This window comes from Etheostoma spectabile, chromosome 21 (assembly GCF_008692095.1).
Source record: "Etheostoma spectabile isolate EspeVRDwgs_2016 chromosome 21, UIUC_Espe_1.0, whole genome shotgun sequence".
Classification (NCBI taxonomy): Eukaryota; Metazoa; Chordata; class Actinopteri; order Perciformes; family Percidae; genus Etheostoma; species Etheostoma spectabile.
Window position 1 is genome coordinate 6,036,568 of NC_045753.1, and position 17,417 is coordinate 6,053,984.

A 17,417-nucleotide genomic window follows, 5' to 3' on the forward strand; every position below is an offset into this window, starting at 1 on the left:
ACATGCAAACACATTTAAAGAGCATCAAGCTATTGAAAGCTATATTACGTAAGCACAGATAATATAACTAATCAATTAGTCAGTCATTTGTATTAGGTTAAACAGTGATTTGATAATGTTTTTAATTTAAGGTCTACACATAATTGGTCTGGCCCATCCAACACTGGAATCCTGGCGCCGTGCCTGGATTGTTGAAAATGATTCTTTGGGAGAATTAAAAAAAAATTATGTTACGATAGTAAGTGAGTGACGGTGGACAATAATAGGTTTTGGGGGTGGTTGGAGTCTGCAAGAAATGTAATTTACGCCATGAATCCTAAATTAGCTTGCTAAAACAAGCAGTACACAGCGGCGGATCATGCCTGCGTTGTTTCAATTCTCAACTGGCGGCTGTGAGTGGTTTTGTATTGCCGCCGGAAAGTCAAAGGGCATAGGTATTATGGATTCTTAACAGCGTTTAACATTACCAACTAAATAAACGTTAGCTCTGTAGAATATAGTGAAAATATTTGCACAAAATTGCTTTCCTACCCCATTGTGGTGTAACTAAGATATCTGCAGAAATATTTTCTGGAGTTAGCTTCTGTACATCAGAAAAATTTACATGTAAAGCTACTTTTAACACAGCGCCCTGTCAGCGGCACAGCTGATGTGATCCAAACATTTCCAGTATCATGGCTCAAGGGGCGGCTGTGGCTCAGTGGTAGGGCGGTTGCCTGCCAATCGGAAGGTTGGTGGTTCTATCCCTGCCCCTGCAGTCATTGTCGAAGTGTCCTTGGGCAAGACACTGAACCCCGAGTTTCCCCCGGTGCTGCGCATCGGAGTGTGAATGTGTGTGAGTGTTTATCTAATGAGCAGATGGCACCTTGTACGGCAGCCCCGGCCACAGTGTATGAATGTGTGTGAATGGTGAATGTTTCCTGTAGATGTAAAAGTGAGCAGTTGTTAAGACTGGAAAAGCGCTATATAAATACAGCACATTTACAGTAACAGCATGCTCCCTGTGTCATCTTAGCATGCAGCTTGGCTGATCCAGGGAGCATCATCAGAAAAAAGCCTTCATCGCCAAGTATAGCTGCATTTCCATTTGTTGCAATGACAACAGTGTTCCCAAATATGTTGAAGAGTTTCTGTCTGTTCCACTGTGGTTCCTGATTTATTTTTATGAATACAAATGTTGACAAAATAGTTTTTGTTCAATTCTGGGATGTTGACATGGAAATGGTGGCGTCATATTTTAAGTGATGAGCCTGTTGTGCTCAAATGTAACGGCTGTCATGCTAATTTGAGCAAGTTCTACCTGTCTAATTGACAAATCAGACTGCTTTTTTGAATTTACCTGTACAATTGTTGTTTTTGAGGATGCACAATGACTATAAGGATATTATTAAGCTATCAATTTAGTTAATCCTATTAATGACTCAATAAATTCTATTTCCTCAACATTTTTAAACTTTATTTGTGGTGGTCTTAAACAGATCTTAAAAAGAATTCAATTTGACTTAAAAAAATACCTCAAGGACCCTGTGTGTGGAGAATAGTTTGGCATTTTATTTGCTCAGGCTAAAGTGAATTACGTGAGATTAATTGATGTACATGTGAGTCATGTTTGAATTAAAGTGCTGGTAACGGCACAGTTGCTGCTGCTTTGAAAGGCCGTTCAGGCGCATATTGTCCGACTGGTCATCATGGATGTTTTCCCAAGATGGTGCCTGCCTGTTTGCACGAACGGTACAGTCTTTATAAGCTATCATTTTAATAAACTGTCTGTACACTTACATACTTCTCAATGCTTACATGTAGTGACCCTCATCATAATACCGTGGAAGTATGGCGCTATTTTGCGCCTTGTTAGTGATGAAGTGTAGAAATAACGATTTCTTTTGACTTTACCAGTGTCCCGACGACTACCGTTACAAGCTAATTAACGGTTTGTGCTAAAACTGGTCACTTTCGATTAGCGTGGAAACAAATCCCAGAGAACGGTTGACTCTGTACCCATATGTTATTAACCCATAGGTTCATTTTGTGCCGGAATTGTCCTGTAAATCAATTGTTGCTTCCATCTCAGTCTGAGCACACAAAAATACTTTAGTTCCCTATGTTGTCTAAAGTTATTAGACTCTGTAGCCCCCCTGTATCATGTTTGGTTTACTACTAATTTCCAACCACTGTGGTTGGAAATTTAGGCTACACTATAAATGCATTACCAGCAGGCCAAGGCAATTTCATTACGTAATTCCTAACTGAGATCTTCTCACACTCAGAACACACATTTATCGATTTAGGGTAGGTTAGCCTAGGCTAATAGGTAGACTACGTAGTAGGCCTAACACATGCAGAGTGCAGCGATTACAACGTATATGAGTTGGGAGAGAGACTGATTAGTATCTTACCTTCTGTCCATTGTCTCCTCTGTCACTGTATTCTCTGTCCATTGTCTCCTCCGTTTGTGACTGTCAAAAAGACATGTCAAAGTGAAATTGACTTATGTACCGCTGGACACCTGCGGGAGTCCCAAAAAATTGTCACCAATCTATTAACAACTGCTACCAGTAGTGGAAAGTAGCTAGCCTACATTTATAGTAAGTAGCAGTAAGTTCAAATTAAGTACAAATTTGACACTGTACTTGAGTATTTCTATTTTCTGCTACTTTATACTTCTACATCTGTGGGAAATAGTATACTTATTACTCCACCACATTTGACAGTCTTAGTTACAAGTTAATTTGCATATTCAGCTTTAAAAATGTATTTTATCAATTCTAATTTCCAATTCATATTCTATTTAATTTTAAATATCAGTTAATTTTTTGTTGGGTATTTGTGAATTTCATCTTGTTGAGTACAATTCATGTATCACATCGCTATTGTTTCCTGCAGAGATGTTGTTGCAGCCTTGCCTCTCTTTTGTACCTCTCATGTTGCCGTAGTTTCCGTTTTCCCCTCACAGTAACGTCTTGTATTGCAGAGGTAGGCCGTGTGTAAAGTGCTGCTGCGCTATTTTATTGTTTTCTTTGAAGATTGTGTCGTGACCCTTCAACATTTATTTTTTATTTGAGTTAATACAATGTTAACTTACTGCTTTTGTAATGACGCATTGTCTAACTCTTTCTTTTCGCGCCGTTTTTGCGTGCTTGCTGTATAATGTAAATAATGGAGGTACATTATGAGGGTGTAAATTCGGTTGTGTGAGGTTTAGGTGCAGATGGTGTTGTTAACACTGGAAACAGACCACTGATGTGATGGTGTCTTCTGCAGGTGTGTGTGTGTGTGTGTGTCTCTTTGTTGGATGTATAATTTGTTATTACTGTTTCACTTTGTTCATTGAAGCTGTTAGAGAGTGTGGAGCAATGTTTCTTATGATGTATATAATGTATACTGTTATAGCTCGGGTTATATAATGTATACTGTTATAGCTCGGGTTGGGTTTCCCCAGGACAATAACGTCTTGCATTGCTGAGGTGCAGATGGTATTGTTAACACTTGAAACAGGCCACTGATGTGATGTTGTCTTCTGCAGAAAAATAAATTCCAGGAAAAACGTTGATTGAAGTGGTTCCCTTTCACACCCTGTCCACATCACATATTCTGCTTATTTTTAAGTTCATAATTCTGTTTGAGGACGTTTCAAAATGGGTTTACATCGTTTAATAAAAAAAAAAACATATTTTTCTTGTATTTCACATTGCTGCAGCTCCTCTTTTCACCCTATGTGTTTAGGTCTCTATACAGAGTGAGGCATAACACTTCTATCTTCACTTCATATTCTTCACTAATTTACAAAAGAAATTGTATAGAACTACTTACATGTCCCTCGTCTGCAGGTCTTCCACGCAAAGATGGAAGTGCGCCCTCGTTTAGAAGAAGTCTCCCTGCTAATCCTGCCTTGTACTGAGTGACGTTGGAGAAACAGCGAGCTGATGTGGTATTAGTTGAAGTCGTTAGCACACACCAAATGTTTCGGCCGATGACATAAGCTATATTTACATCTACACGTTTTTACCCAAATTAAGTGATATTCAATGTAAATTGCCTTATGGAAACAGTAAAATTTGATGGAATTTCCTAAAGATCGAAAGGAAATACATTCAGTCTCATTGAACTTTATCTTCTTGATATACGGTTCATGCGATAAAAGCTGATGGAAAAGTTATTTAGCGAATAAATAATGAATTACAGTTAAGTTTTAGGTATTTTTATGGTTGCAACCCGCCACAAAACAAAGAAGAAGAAGTTTTAGTTCATTTCCGCCCAGTATTTCCGCTCTGTTTGAACACATGGCGGGTGTCAACAAAGACAGATGGAAGTGGACGGATGAGGAGACGAGAGACTATTTGAATTTCATTTACGAGCAAAATATAACGGCTGTTTTAGACAGCAAAAATCTAAGAAATGCCATAATTTATCAGATCTCGCGAAGGAAAGGGCCGACAAAGGTTAGGAATGTTAGGTCTGCTGCTGGTAGCACTCTGTCTCTGCTTTCCTCCTCCCCTCTGTCTGTCCTTAATTGCAGGAGTGAAGCCTCATGTGCGGGAGTCAGGGTTCCAGCTGCAGCTCATCTGCTCTAATCACCTCTGCTTCAAATACCCGGTCAACCTACCAGTCTTTGTCAGAGCATAGTCAAGAAGACATGGACACGGACTCTCAGAAACACGGTACCACACACACGCCCTGTACCCTGGATTTGCTTTGGATTTTGGACTTGGCTTTTACCTGTTGCATTCCCTAACTTGGAAATTGGAATAAACCCGTTAAGCTATAATTTTTGTTCCCGTTTTGTCTGCGTTTGGGTTCAACCTAGTTCCACACTAAACAACAACAAGCCATGAGACGTCCTCCGGAGTAAATGGGAGGCGCTCAAACAGCGAGACATGTCTCAAAAAGTTGTCTGCACCGATGCCGGAGGGAAAATAAAAGCCAAGTTGCATCTGCATCATGACGATGTGTTGATAGTGTTGTTGTTTTCTTGTTATAGCTTGATATGTCGCTATCTGCTGGAACATAAGCACTTTGACCGTTTGCCCAATATTGATCAGTTTGGGTTGGGGTAGACGGGCGATCCAGATTTTCTAGAATAACTTTGTTCCCAAAGTTTGCTTGAATGCGATACAGTGCGAAATGTATGGGCCCGTTTAAAGCGGCTCGTGCTGAAAATAACAGAAAAACTTTTGTCACTTTTAGCTTTAAATAATGTTAAAAAACTGATATGAAATTTTGAGGGTCACTTTCTTCACTTTACAACAATATTGTCAACTTGGAAATATTTTAAATAGTTAAATCCAAATTTTAAATGTTACACCTAAATGTTATGTTAATCTATATCCCAAAATCTAAATCTAAATGTTAAATCAAAATCTAAAGTAAATCTAAATCTAAATGTTAAATCTAAATCTAAATCTAAATTTTAAAATCAAAATATTAAAATCTAAATCTAAATGTTAAATCTAAATCTAAATCTAATGTTAAATCTAAAATTAAAACTAAATCTAAATGTTAAATCTAAATCTAAATCTAAATATTAATCTAAATTTAAAATCAAATCTAAATGTTAAATCTAAATCTAAATGTTAAATCAAAATAATCAAAATGTTAAATCTAAATATTAAATCTAAATCTAAAAGTTAAATCAAAATCAAAATTTTAAAATCTAAATCTAAATCTAAATTTTAAAATCTAAATGTTCGGGTGAAACTAATATTTAGCTAATATGCAAATTAATGTCGGTAACCGGAAGTACCAAAATAAAGTCGAGGAGGTCAGTGTATGTTTATAGTGTCAATAACAATAAATCCTCTCATGGGAGATAGGACTCTTGAACTTGGATACCGGGAAATAACTACCTAAAATAAAACCAGTTGGGGAAAACTGTTTGAAGAGTACTTTGAGTTTTTAGTGTCACTTTATGAATGGTGTGGGAATTATAGCCACTATACCCACACGGGGGGCTCACTTTGACTGGTCTGTCCGTTCGCTTGCATTAACGTCAGCAAGAGCCATCCCCGCCCGCCCCCGACAAGGCACTGACAAGACACTGCGAATTCCAAACAATCGGTTAGCCGAGAACTCGGCAAGGCGTCCTGGGGGTGTACAAACTTATCAACCGCGACAGCGACAGCTGGGGGCCCAAACCGCAGGCCACCTCGGTAACATGTTTTTCCAAATCACGGAGCTAGCTTTGTCTTGTTGTCAAGGTATTAGCAAATCTCTACTGGCTACTACGTTAGCTATTTGTTAAGTTAGCCTTGACAACAGGTTGCTAGCTCCGTGATTTGAAAACAGGCTTACCGGGTGGCCTGCGGTGGCCTGAGGGGTGTGCGTCGCTGTTGATAAGTTTGTTCAGCCACCAGGACGGCTCTGCCGATGGGTTTTCGGCTAACGTGATTCTTAGCATTAGCAGAGTGACCATGGCCAACATACCAGTGCCTTGTCGGGGGGGGGGGATAGGCTCTTGCTGACGTTAATGCAAGCGAACGGACAGACCATCAAAATGAGCCCCCCCGTGGCTGGCTATAGTGGCTATAATTCCCACACCATTCATAAAAATACACTAAAAACTCCAAATTACTCTTCAATACATTTTCCCCCAAATGGTTTATTTTTAGGTAGTTATTTTCACGTTATCCAGTTAAGAGTCCATATCTCCCCATGAGAGATTTTTATTCGTTTTTGACACTATAAACAACACGACCTCCCGAGCTTTTATTTTGGGACTTCCGGTTACCGACATTAAATTTTCATATTACTAAAAATTAGTTCACCCGAAAACTTTAGTTTTAACATTTAGTTTTAGATTTAGTTTTAAACATTAGATTAGTTTTAATTTTTTAGATTTAGATTTATATTTAAATTTTAACTTTTAATTTATTTAGTTTTAACATTTGTTTTAGTTTAACATTTAGATTAGATTTAATTTTGTTTTAACTTTTAATTTTTTTAGATTAACTTTTAGATTTGTTTTAATATTTAATTTAACTATAGATTTAGTTTAGTTTTAACTTTAAATTTAGTTTAATTTTAAATTTTAAACTTTTTATTTGATTTAGGTTTAACTTTTAGTTTTAATTTTAACTTTATTTAGATTTAGCATATAGATTAACATTAACTTTAGTTAAATTTAATTTTGGTTTTAAACTATTTAAAATTTTCCAAGTTGACAAATTTTTTTGTAAAGTGCAAAAAAGTGCCCCCTCAAAATTTTAATGATTATTTAAACTTATTTAAAGTTGTGACAAATGTTGCGTTATTTTCAGCAGAGCCTTTTTAAAAAGGGCCCCCATAAAATGAATGTAAAAAGTCCAAATCAAATTTTAGACACCAATTTGATCCCAAACCTTGTGACTCATTACGCAGGTTATTTCCTTTAAAGTCGTTGGATGGAAACACACTTTCACCAGCTTTATTCTCATGAGTTTTTTTTGTTTTTTTTACCAAACTTGAAAAAAGTGGATGGAAACTTAGCTACTGACGGCCCTGCCAATCTTGACCAGCTCCCCCGGAGACTGAAGGCAGGACACATTCACATTCATAAAACTGTATCTCACTCCAAACAGCCTAGATTTTTATTTTATTTTTTCAAGTTTGTATGCGTGTGTAAGCAGCAGAGACAAAATTACACCCCAAAACCCAGAAAAATATATTTTTTTTTCCCTAATTGGGGAACTTTAATAAATAAATTATGACATTATTATATCAATAAGAATTTATTAGTCCCCAAGGGGAAATTCACAAACTACCCAGCAGTATGTAAAACAATTATATATTGTGTATATATATAGACTAAAAACATTGAATTATCTCCACATTCACCAGCTGCAACATTAAAATGAGGACTAAATAAATGCAATAATATTTATATTCCAACGATACATAATATATATTATCAAGAAAGTAAACATATTTGTTTATCAAACCAAGATGTTTTCTTGTTCCAAAGGCTCCAAAAAGCCTTATTTGAGTGTTAAAATCATAAAAACTTCATTCAGAAGGAAAATAACCCCAGCCCACCTCTACCAGATTTTAGTTTCATATCATGCCACATTTATACAATACTCTAGAATTTTCTTTTCTGTTATGTAGCTAGTAAAGAAATCGTCACCAGCATGTCTGAATAACCATGTACTACTAATTAAATACATTTTGATCCGGAATCATAATGCTGATATGGATAATATGGATTCAGTCCCTCTTCTGATAAATTTTGCTTTTGCTCCTGCACTTACATCATTTCCCTACATGGCTGGATGAAGTTATCTTACCTTAGGACACAATTTTTTTATAAACATACACTGCTGAAAAAAAATAGGCTGTTCTTTTTCACAATTATAAGCTCATCCAAGAGACAGGGAAACAAAAAGGAGGGAGAGAGAACAAGGAAGAAGACAGATTATGACTTAGAGATAGAGATGGAAGGAATAAAATAGAGAGAATAAAAGGGAGAGGGAGACAGACTGAGATGAGATGAAGGGAAAGCCAAAGCACTTCAAACAGCTCTCAGCTTGTTCCATGTGCAGTAATAATAAATGGGGCTTCATTATTTAGTTGTGTATGTCTGTAGTGCTGCTGCTGCCAGTTGCATTGCAACACCCCAGCCTACTTATCACTCCGTCATTCTCCTATTTACTAATCTAGAAAAGAGACAAGACCTGTTTGAAGAGTGTGTAACTGTGGGGGCATACACAATCCTGCCCGGTGTATGTGAGGATGCATGTGTGTTTGTATGTTTATTTTGCCAAGGGAGGTGATTATCTATTTACCGATATGCCACCCACACAATCCCATGACCCTTTATTGTGGGGGCTGGAAGAGAGAGGTAAAGAGACAGAGAAAAACTGAGAGAAAGAAATTGAGAGACAGAGATTTCAACATTATTATTGTTCCTCACACAGTGCCATCGTTGAAGCCCCTGAGAATAACAAGACCTCAGCTTCATCATATCACCTTGCTAGGCAACCTTCGACAAGTGCTGAGGGGGAAAAAGGTAATACTCTAGGTTGTGAGTTTCTCTCTTGAAGCTAGGGTGAATGGCTCTACTCAAAGGCCAGTGCTGGCCCCATTAGCAGGTATCGTACCTGCTCGGAGGTGTTAACCCCAGCGGCTAACCTGCAGGGAGTGGGGGGGGGGGTATGAGGTAGAGGGAGCGTTTAGATGGGCTGCAAAGTGTCTTACCTCAGCCTATGTTGAGTTAAGGTGCTAACTATCTGTGATGGGCAACCTCTAGTGACCTACTCTGCAGGCTAAATTACTGCGAGAGGGTGTGTTCCTGAAGAGTCAGCCTGGCTATTCATACCAGACGTGCGGTGGTCACAAAGCGATCCTGCTCTTTTCCACTCTATAGAACATATTTCTCTCTCTCTCAGTCAAGACAGTCAACATCACCATAAATGTGTGTTTTATTTTAAAAAATTGTTTTGTTTTGTAATGTATCCCTGTGACCTTCCTGTATGTAATTACCTACCTGGCTTGACCCATTTGCTTGCGGCTTGCGGAAGAAATAGAGGCGACGCCAATACGATTGCTGCAGCGTGAAGGCAAAGTGTGTTTTTGCTGTAAGATGCCTGAAGATGCCTGTCTTTATGCCTGTCTATCTTTTTATCTTAGTTTGCCACAAATCTTAAAATTTGGCAAATTCTTGAAAACTTGAGCTGCTGGCGAAGACAAACCAGCTTTTCTTTCTCTACCAGCGGTACATCCAAATGGCCAATGATTAAGCATGTCCATCATCTTCATTGGACCGTGATGATGTCTGCATTCTCAATTCACTTCAAACTTCACTTAGTGTTTTGATGTCAGGCATATGATTTATTTTATTAATCAGCGAAAATTTCCAGGCCTCGGCCACTAAGCCTTCCCAAAATGTGTCCCCTTGAAAAGGATAGTTAAATAGCCCTGCTGTTACCTTTGTGCAGTAGCATTTACCTGGTTTCATATTCGTTGTCAAGAGCCGTTACCCCTTCCCACTGTCAACACTTGGTCACAAAACAACAGACAACATACATTTTATTGCATATTAGTTTCTTTAAACAACTGAGCAGAGGAAAGTGTCTGTGCTTGGTACATACTGTACCCGACCATTAGGGGAAAGTTTCTACACAAGATGTCTATCTAAAAGTACTGTAGCTAAATTTGAGGAAGTAATTCCGTTGGCATTTAAATCAATGCCATGCCTCAGTATTTTAATGTGTGAAACATATTCCCTCCCAAATTGATGATTTTGTAGACAGGCTGACTGCCAACAGCATTCAACTTTGTTGTTCCTCTAAAAAAGAAGATGATGTAACAAAGAAAGTTAGCTCCATGGTATAACTCCCACACCTGCAAATTAAAACAAACCTTGTGAAAACCTGAAAGAAAATGCTGTTCCGCCAATCTGGAAGAATGTATATGCTTTCAGACTGGCAAGACAGTCTGAAAGCGTATACAAAGACCTTCTTAAATGCCAGAGCAGCCTATTACTCATCATCAATAGAGGAAAATAAGAACAACCCAAGGTTTCTTTTCAGCATTGTAGTCAGGCTGACAGAGAGTCACAGCTCTATTAAGCCATGAATTCCTATAGCTCTGAGTAGTGATGACTTCATGAACTTCTTTAAAGATACACAATCAAATATGTGCACACGCAATCATTGGCAACAACATATTGCCTCAATCTCCATTAAAATACAAAAATCCGAAATCCATTGGATGTCTTTCTCCATATTTGGAATACAAATAATGATAAAAATCCACCTTCACAATGCAGAATATGGCATGAACTACATAAGTTGTAACAAAAAGATGTGCAAAATACCAAAAAAGCAATAGTTGTGAGTATAGTTGGCCTAAATAAGCATTATAAATGTTATAACCAGGTATTCAATTCAATTTTATTTATAGTATCAATTCATAACAAGAGTTATATGGAGACATTTACAGATAGAGTAGGTCTAGACCACACTAGACCACAAAATTAGCAAGGACCCAACAGTTCTAGTAGTTCCCTCCAGAGCAAGCAACAGGACTACAATGGCAAGGAAAAACTCCCTTAAAGGAAGAAACCTGGGACAGACCCAGGCTCTTGGTAGGCGGTGTCTGATGAACGGTTGGTAGAGAGTGTAGGAAAGCTGAACGAAGGTGGCGAAAAACAAATCTCCTGGTCCATTATAACACCTATAAAGAGAGACTTCGCATTTATAATTTGGAACTGAGGAATGCAAGAAGGTCCTTCTTCTCTGATATTATCTCTAGAAACAATAATAATCACGTGCTTGTTTGCTACTGTGATAGGTTAACAAAACCTCCAGTACCAGTAGCATCTGAACTTTTATCTACCAAGGCCTGCAATGACTTTGCCTCCTTCTTCAGAGACAAAATTCAAAAGATTAGACAAACAGTCAGTGCCTCCATATCAAGTTCAGGATATGTGTTGTCACAGTGTTCAAGCAAAAATAGTTCCAATATGACAGAATTTCACACGATCAACCATACAAACCTGGAGGACATTATTCAACATCTGAAAACCTCGACCTGTTGCCTTGATATTCTACCAACGGGACTTTTCAAAAATGTTTCCAATTGTTTGACTTCTGATTTTCTACAGATTGTGAACACATCTCTTCTTTCAGGAATCTTTCCACAGGCCCTGAAAACTGCAGTAATCAAGCCACTCTTAAAAAAGAACAACCTAGACAAGTCACTAATGAGCAACTATAGGCCAATGATAAACCTTCCGTTTTTAAGTAAAATCATTGAAAAAGTAGTCTTTCAACAACTCAACCATTTCTTGTCACTAAGCAACAGTTTTGATACCTTTCAGTCGGGTTTCCGACCACACCACAGCACTGAAACGGCTCTTGTCAAAGTCTTTAATGACATCCACCTTAACACAGATAATGGCAAAATTTCAATCTTAGTATTACTTGATCTCAGTGCTGCATTGACACGGTCGACCACGACATACTACTAGACCGATTGGAAAACTGCGTTGGCCTTTCTGGCTTAGTACTAAACTGGTTTGAATCCTACCTAAAGAATAGGGATTACTTTGTGTCTATAGGTAATTATGCATCTGAGCGTACAAATATGACGTGCGGAGTTCCGCAAGGCTCCATTCTGGGGCCTCTTCTGTTTAACATCTACATGCTTCCACTGGCTCAGATTATGGAGAAAAACAAAATAAGTTACCATAGTTATGCGGACGACACACAAATTTACATAACCTTATCGCCAGGGGACTATAGTCCAATACAAAAACTGACTAAGTGCATCGAACAAATTAACGACTGGATGTGCCAGAACTTTCTGAAATTAAATGAAGGAAAAACTGAGGTGGTTGTTTTTGGAAAAAAAGAGGAACGATTAAAAGTCGGCGCTCAGCTTCAAACAACAATTTTAAAAACAACAGACAAAGCCAGAAATCTGGGTGTAGTCATGGACTCAGACCTGAATTTTAACAGCCACATTAAGACAATAACAAAGTCAGCCTACTATCACCTTAAGAATATATCAAGGGTTAAAGGACTTATGTGTAAACAGGACTTGGAAAAACTGGTCCATGCTTTCATCTTCAGTAGACTTGACTACTGTAACGGGGTCTTTACAGGTCTCCCTAAAAAATCAATCAGACAGCTACAGCTGATTCAGAACGCTGCTGCTCGAGTCCTCACTAAGACCAAGAGACTGGATCACATCACTCCAGTTCTGAAGTCTTTACACTGGCTTCCTGTGTCTCAAAGAATTGATTTCAAAGTACTCTTGCTAGTTTATAAATCCCTTAACGGTTTAGGTCCAAAATACATTTCTGATTGCTACTACACTATGACCCCCCAGACCTCTCAGGTCATCTGGGACAGGTCTACTTTCTGTCCCCAGAGTCAGAACTAAACAGGGTGAAGCAGCTTTCAGTTTCTATGCTCCTCATATCTGGAACAAACTCCCAGAAACCTGCAGATCCGCTGCTACTCTCAGTTCTTTTAAATCAAGGCTGAAGACCTTTCTTTTGATGCTGCCTTTCTTTAAATGAATGCTCATTTCTTTAAATTCTTATGCTGCACTGTAACTTCTATTTTTGTGTTTTATGTGTCCTAATGTTCTATTTTGTTTTTAACTGTATATTCATGTGTTTTATTAATTTTAATGTTTATGATTTTAACTGTTTGTACTTGTGTTTTATCTGTTTAACTGATTTCGTGTAAAGCACTTGAATTGCCCGGTTGCTGAAATGTGCTATACAAATAAAGCTGCCTTGCCTTGCCTTGCCTTGGGGTTGAAATGAATAGTGGCAATAACAGTCAAAATAAAAGATAGTGGAACAGTGACTAAAAAAATTAGTAGTTTGTAGTAGTTCAAGGCACAGCAGAGTGTAGCAGGGCATCACAGGATGTGTAGCGAACCATGGCAACAGCTGCAACCATGATTTTTGGGGTGGCAGTAGCTCAGTCCGTAGGGAGTTGGGTTGGGAACCGGAGGGTCACTGGTTCAAGTCCCCAAGTATGGACCAAAAAAAAAGTAAAAGGTGCTCTGGAGCAAGGCTCCGTACCCCTCCAACAGCTCAGGGCGCTGGTTTGGCTGGCAGCCCACTCACTCTGACATCTCTCCACTAGTGCATGTACTGATCCTGTGCGTGTGTGTGTAGTTCAGGACTGTGTGTGATAAATAACAAAAGTGTGGACACAGAGTGTAATTTCCCCATTGGGGATCAATAAACAGATTTAAATTTAAATTATTATTATGATCTTGGAGCCTCCCTGATACAAGGAAACATGCCTGGGGAAAAAGAAAATAAGGCCTGCCGGAAATGACTCCCCAGACCTAGGTTAGCAACATCATTTCTGGGACATGGATGGTAAAGAGAGGAGGCTGGTGAGGCGGTACTGCGGTACTGCCCTGCCTCACTCTAGTTTTGTAATATTAAAGATTATATGGTAAATTAATCTGATAACTATGAAGAAAAAGGTTGCCATGTCTGCAGCTACACACCCTCCACCCGACTCCTCACTCCCTAACTATAAGCTTCATCAAAGAGGATAGTTTTAAGTTTACTCTTAAAACCTCTTATAAAACACTGGAAAATATATGATTTTCTCGCCTAAATTTTTACCCCCTAAAAAGTGCTGCAGTTTCCACATGCTTTGGCCATCTGTGATGACCCTGAGGTCATTGTGAAGCTAACACTCTCAATTGTTGTTTCTAGTGGCATTGTGACACTAGGCCTTACTGACACAGAGCTACACAGGTTAGAACACAGAATTCTATTTCCGTCCAAGTAAATCATCTGAAAAATAATAAAAGCACTACTGTAAGCATATTACAGGTGCTATATACTAAAATAGTACCCTAGCCACATGTCTCAACTTGAAACAGAAAAAATCCAGAAGAAAATTACTTATAAAATGGATTTTATGAATGTATTTCTACAGATATGTCTGTGCGTTTGTCTCATTTCTTATTTCTAAAAAAGCCCAAAAGTGCTAAATACATAACTTCTGAAATACAAAAACACATACACATCACTCACACATATACCTAAAAGACGTACATACATAGATTTATAGGAATAAGTAATCATAATTTGATGAAATGGTGAAATGCCATAAGACAGCCTAATTTTTGCAATGAAAGGGCAGGAGACCATCCCAGGGATAGTTTTTTTTGGCCATGTTTGATATCATTCAACTCGTCTTCCTATTGGCTACACAGGAATTCCAGTTTTATTACGTCTTTCTCTGACTGGTGGGATATGCTGTCAGTTTTTCCCACGTGGGCCCAATGGGGACTGTGTGATTTGATTGGCTTACCTTGGGAGTATCTTGAGAAATACTGATGCTATTGGCTGAGAAGAAAGTTCATTAGAAACTGCACAACCCACAGATTCCGACGGTGTGCCGAGTGAGAATGTAGCGCACACGGAAAAAGATACACGCGATCAAAACCGAGAAATGATGCATGATCTAGATTTCTGAACGTCGAAACTTGGCCAGAAACTACAAGATTGTGAGGGGACCAGATAATTATGGATTACAAGGCTTAGATATTCTAATAGCCTGGACTGTTGGGCATGTAGGAAAACCAAGTCTTTGGCGAACTTTCACCGCTGTGATTAAAGACACGAGGAGACAGGTAGGAACACACACTCGATTAGACTCGAATCTGTCTGTCTTTCTTTACTTCAGAACATGATTATAACCGCTGTAAGTCACCTTATTGCTTGTGTGTGGGCTCGATGGAATCATGAGACTTTAAGCTTTCTAACGATGTATGACTTGATTGTGTTTATGACGGTTTAATGCAAGTAATAACGTCCTTTCATGGTGCGTTCCAATTTCGAACCACCAGTGGTACATAGAAAACAAATGATGTGGTTTAATGTGGTGACGGTGTCTGCCTCTCAAACCCAAACCCAAACCGGAAGCTGGAGGAGCCTGATAGCTTAAGGCTCTGGCTCCAATTCTACTTTTGGAGACTCTAGGAACCACAAGTAACTCTGAATTCTGGGAGTGTAATACTCTAGTGGGACAATAAGAGCTCTTTAAATTAAGATGGTGCTTGACCATTTAGAGCTTTGTAGGTCAGGAGAAGGATTTTTAATTCAATCCAAGAATTTATAGGAAGCTAATGCAGAGAAGCTAAAACAGGAGAAATATGATCTCTTTTCTTAGTTCTTGTCAGAATACGCGCTGCAGCATTCTGGATCAGCTGGAGAGTCTTAAGGGACTTATTTGAGCATCCTGATAGTAAAGAATTACAATAGTACAGCCTGGAAGTAACAAATGCATTTACTAGTTTTTCAGCATCATTTTTAGACAAGATGTTCCTAATTTTCGCAATGTTACGAAGATGAAAAAAGGCTGTTCTTGAGGTTTGTTTTAGATGGGCATTAAAATATATTTCCTGATCAAAAATAAATCCAAGGTTTCTGATAGTAGTGCTGCTGGGCAGGACAATACCATCCAGAGTAGCTATGTCTTTAGATAATGAAGTTCAGAGGTGTTTAGGGCCCAGCACAATAACCTCAGTTTTATCTGAGTTCAACATCAGAAAATTGTAGGTCATCCAGGATTTCATATCTTTAATGCATGCTTGAAGTTTAGCTAACTGACTGGTTTCATCTGGCTTTATTGATTGATATAATTGGGTGTCATCTGCGTAACAGTGAAAGTTAATTGAGTGTTCCCTTATAATATTGCCTAGAGGAGGCAAATATAAGGAGAATAGAATTTGTCCAAGCACTGAGCCTTGTGGAACCTTATGGCTAACTTTAGCGTTCTTGGAGAATTTATCGTTAATATTAACAAATTGAGATTGATCGGATGAACATGACTTAAACCAACTTAGTGTGATTCCTTTAATGCCAACTAAATGTTCCAGTCCCTGTAACAAGACGGTATGCTCAATAGGGTTGAATGCAGCACTAAGATCTAGTAAAACAAGTACAGTCCTTTGTCTGCAGCAGTAAGAAGGTCATTAGTAATTTTCACCAGTGCCGTCTCTGTGCTATAATGCTTTCTAAATCCTGATTGAAAATCCTTAAGTAAACTATTGCTATGTAGAAAATCACATAACTGATTGGCGATTACCTTCTCAAGGATCTTGGAGAGAAAGGGATGGGTAGATATAGGTCTACTGTATAGTTTGCTTAGACCTCAAGGTTGAAGGAGGGTTTTTTCAGGAGAGGTTTTGTCACAGCTACTTTAAATGGCTGCGGTACATAACCTGTTAATAGAGACATATTGATCACATCTAGTAATTGAGTCTTCAGAATCTTCTTTTTGAGAGAAACAAGTCTAAAGTCGTCTATAGGCAGGTCGTAGCACCCTCTACAAATGTATCCATGTGATTGGGACTGAAGTTAACATAAAGGTCCTCTGTTATATTAAGGAATGGCATTGAATTAAATGCTGTTCTAATCACTTCCTTAAATTTAGCTATAGCATTGTCAGATAGGCCTCTAGTGTAAACACTTTTATTTATTTTAGTATAGTCGGGTAAGTTACTTGAGAATGGTCTGATAATAAAGGATTCTGCGAAAATACTATTAAATCTTCAATTTCTATGCCATATGTCAGCACAAGGTCAAGGGTATGGTTAAAACAGTGCGTGGCCTTATGCACACTCTGACTTAAACCAATTGAAAATAGTAGTGAGTTGAAAGCAATACTAAGGATATTGTTGTAAATGTCCACATGGATATTAAAATCACCTACAATAAACACTGATTTAAGGACTACACCTAATAATAACTCAGAATATGGTCCTGGAGCTTGGTAAGTAACAACAAAAATAACTGGCTGAAATGTTTTTCCATGATGGGTGTTGATGATGGAACAAGGCTTTCAAACAAGTTATAATTTAGGTTAAGTTTAGGATTAATTGACAAGCTTGAATCAAAGATGGCTGCAACCCCCCCCCCCCTTGGCCTGAGCCTCTAGGAATCTGAGTAA

At 38.3% G+C, this 17,417-nt stretch overlaps 1 long non-coding RNA gene across 1 annotated transcript; it reads left to right on the plus strand.

Annotated features, from left to right (window-relative positions):
• The first annotated feature begins 1,805 nt into the window (after positions 1 to 1,805).
• LOC116671560 (uncharacterized) lies at positions 1,806 to 17,366 on the plus strand. Its single transcript, XR_004327293.1, has 4 exons — positions 1,806 to 2,044; positions 5,890 to 5,895; positions 7,888 to 7,890; positions 17,355 to 17,366. It is a non-coding gene; the product is annotated as an uncharacterized LOC116671560 (long non-coding RNA).
• Positions 17,367 to 17,417: the final 51 nt, after the last annotated feature.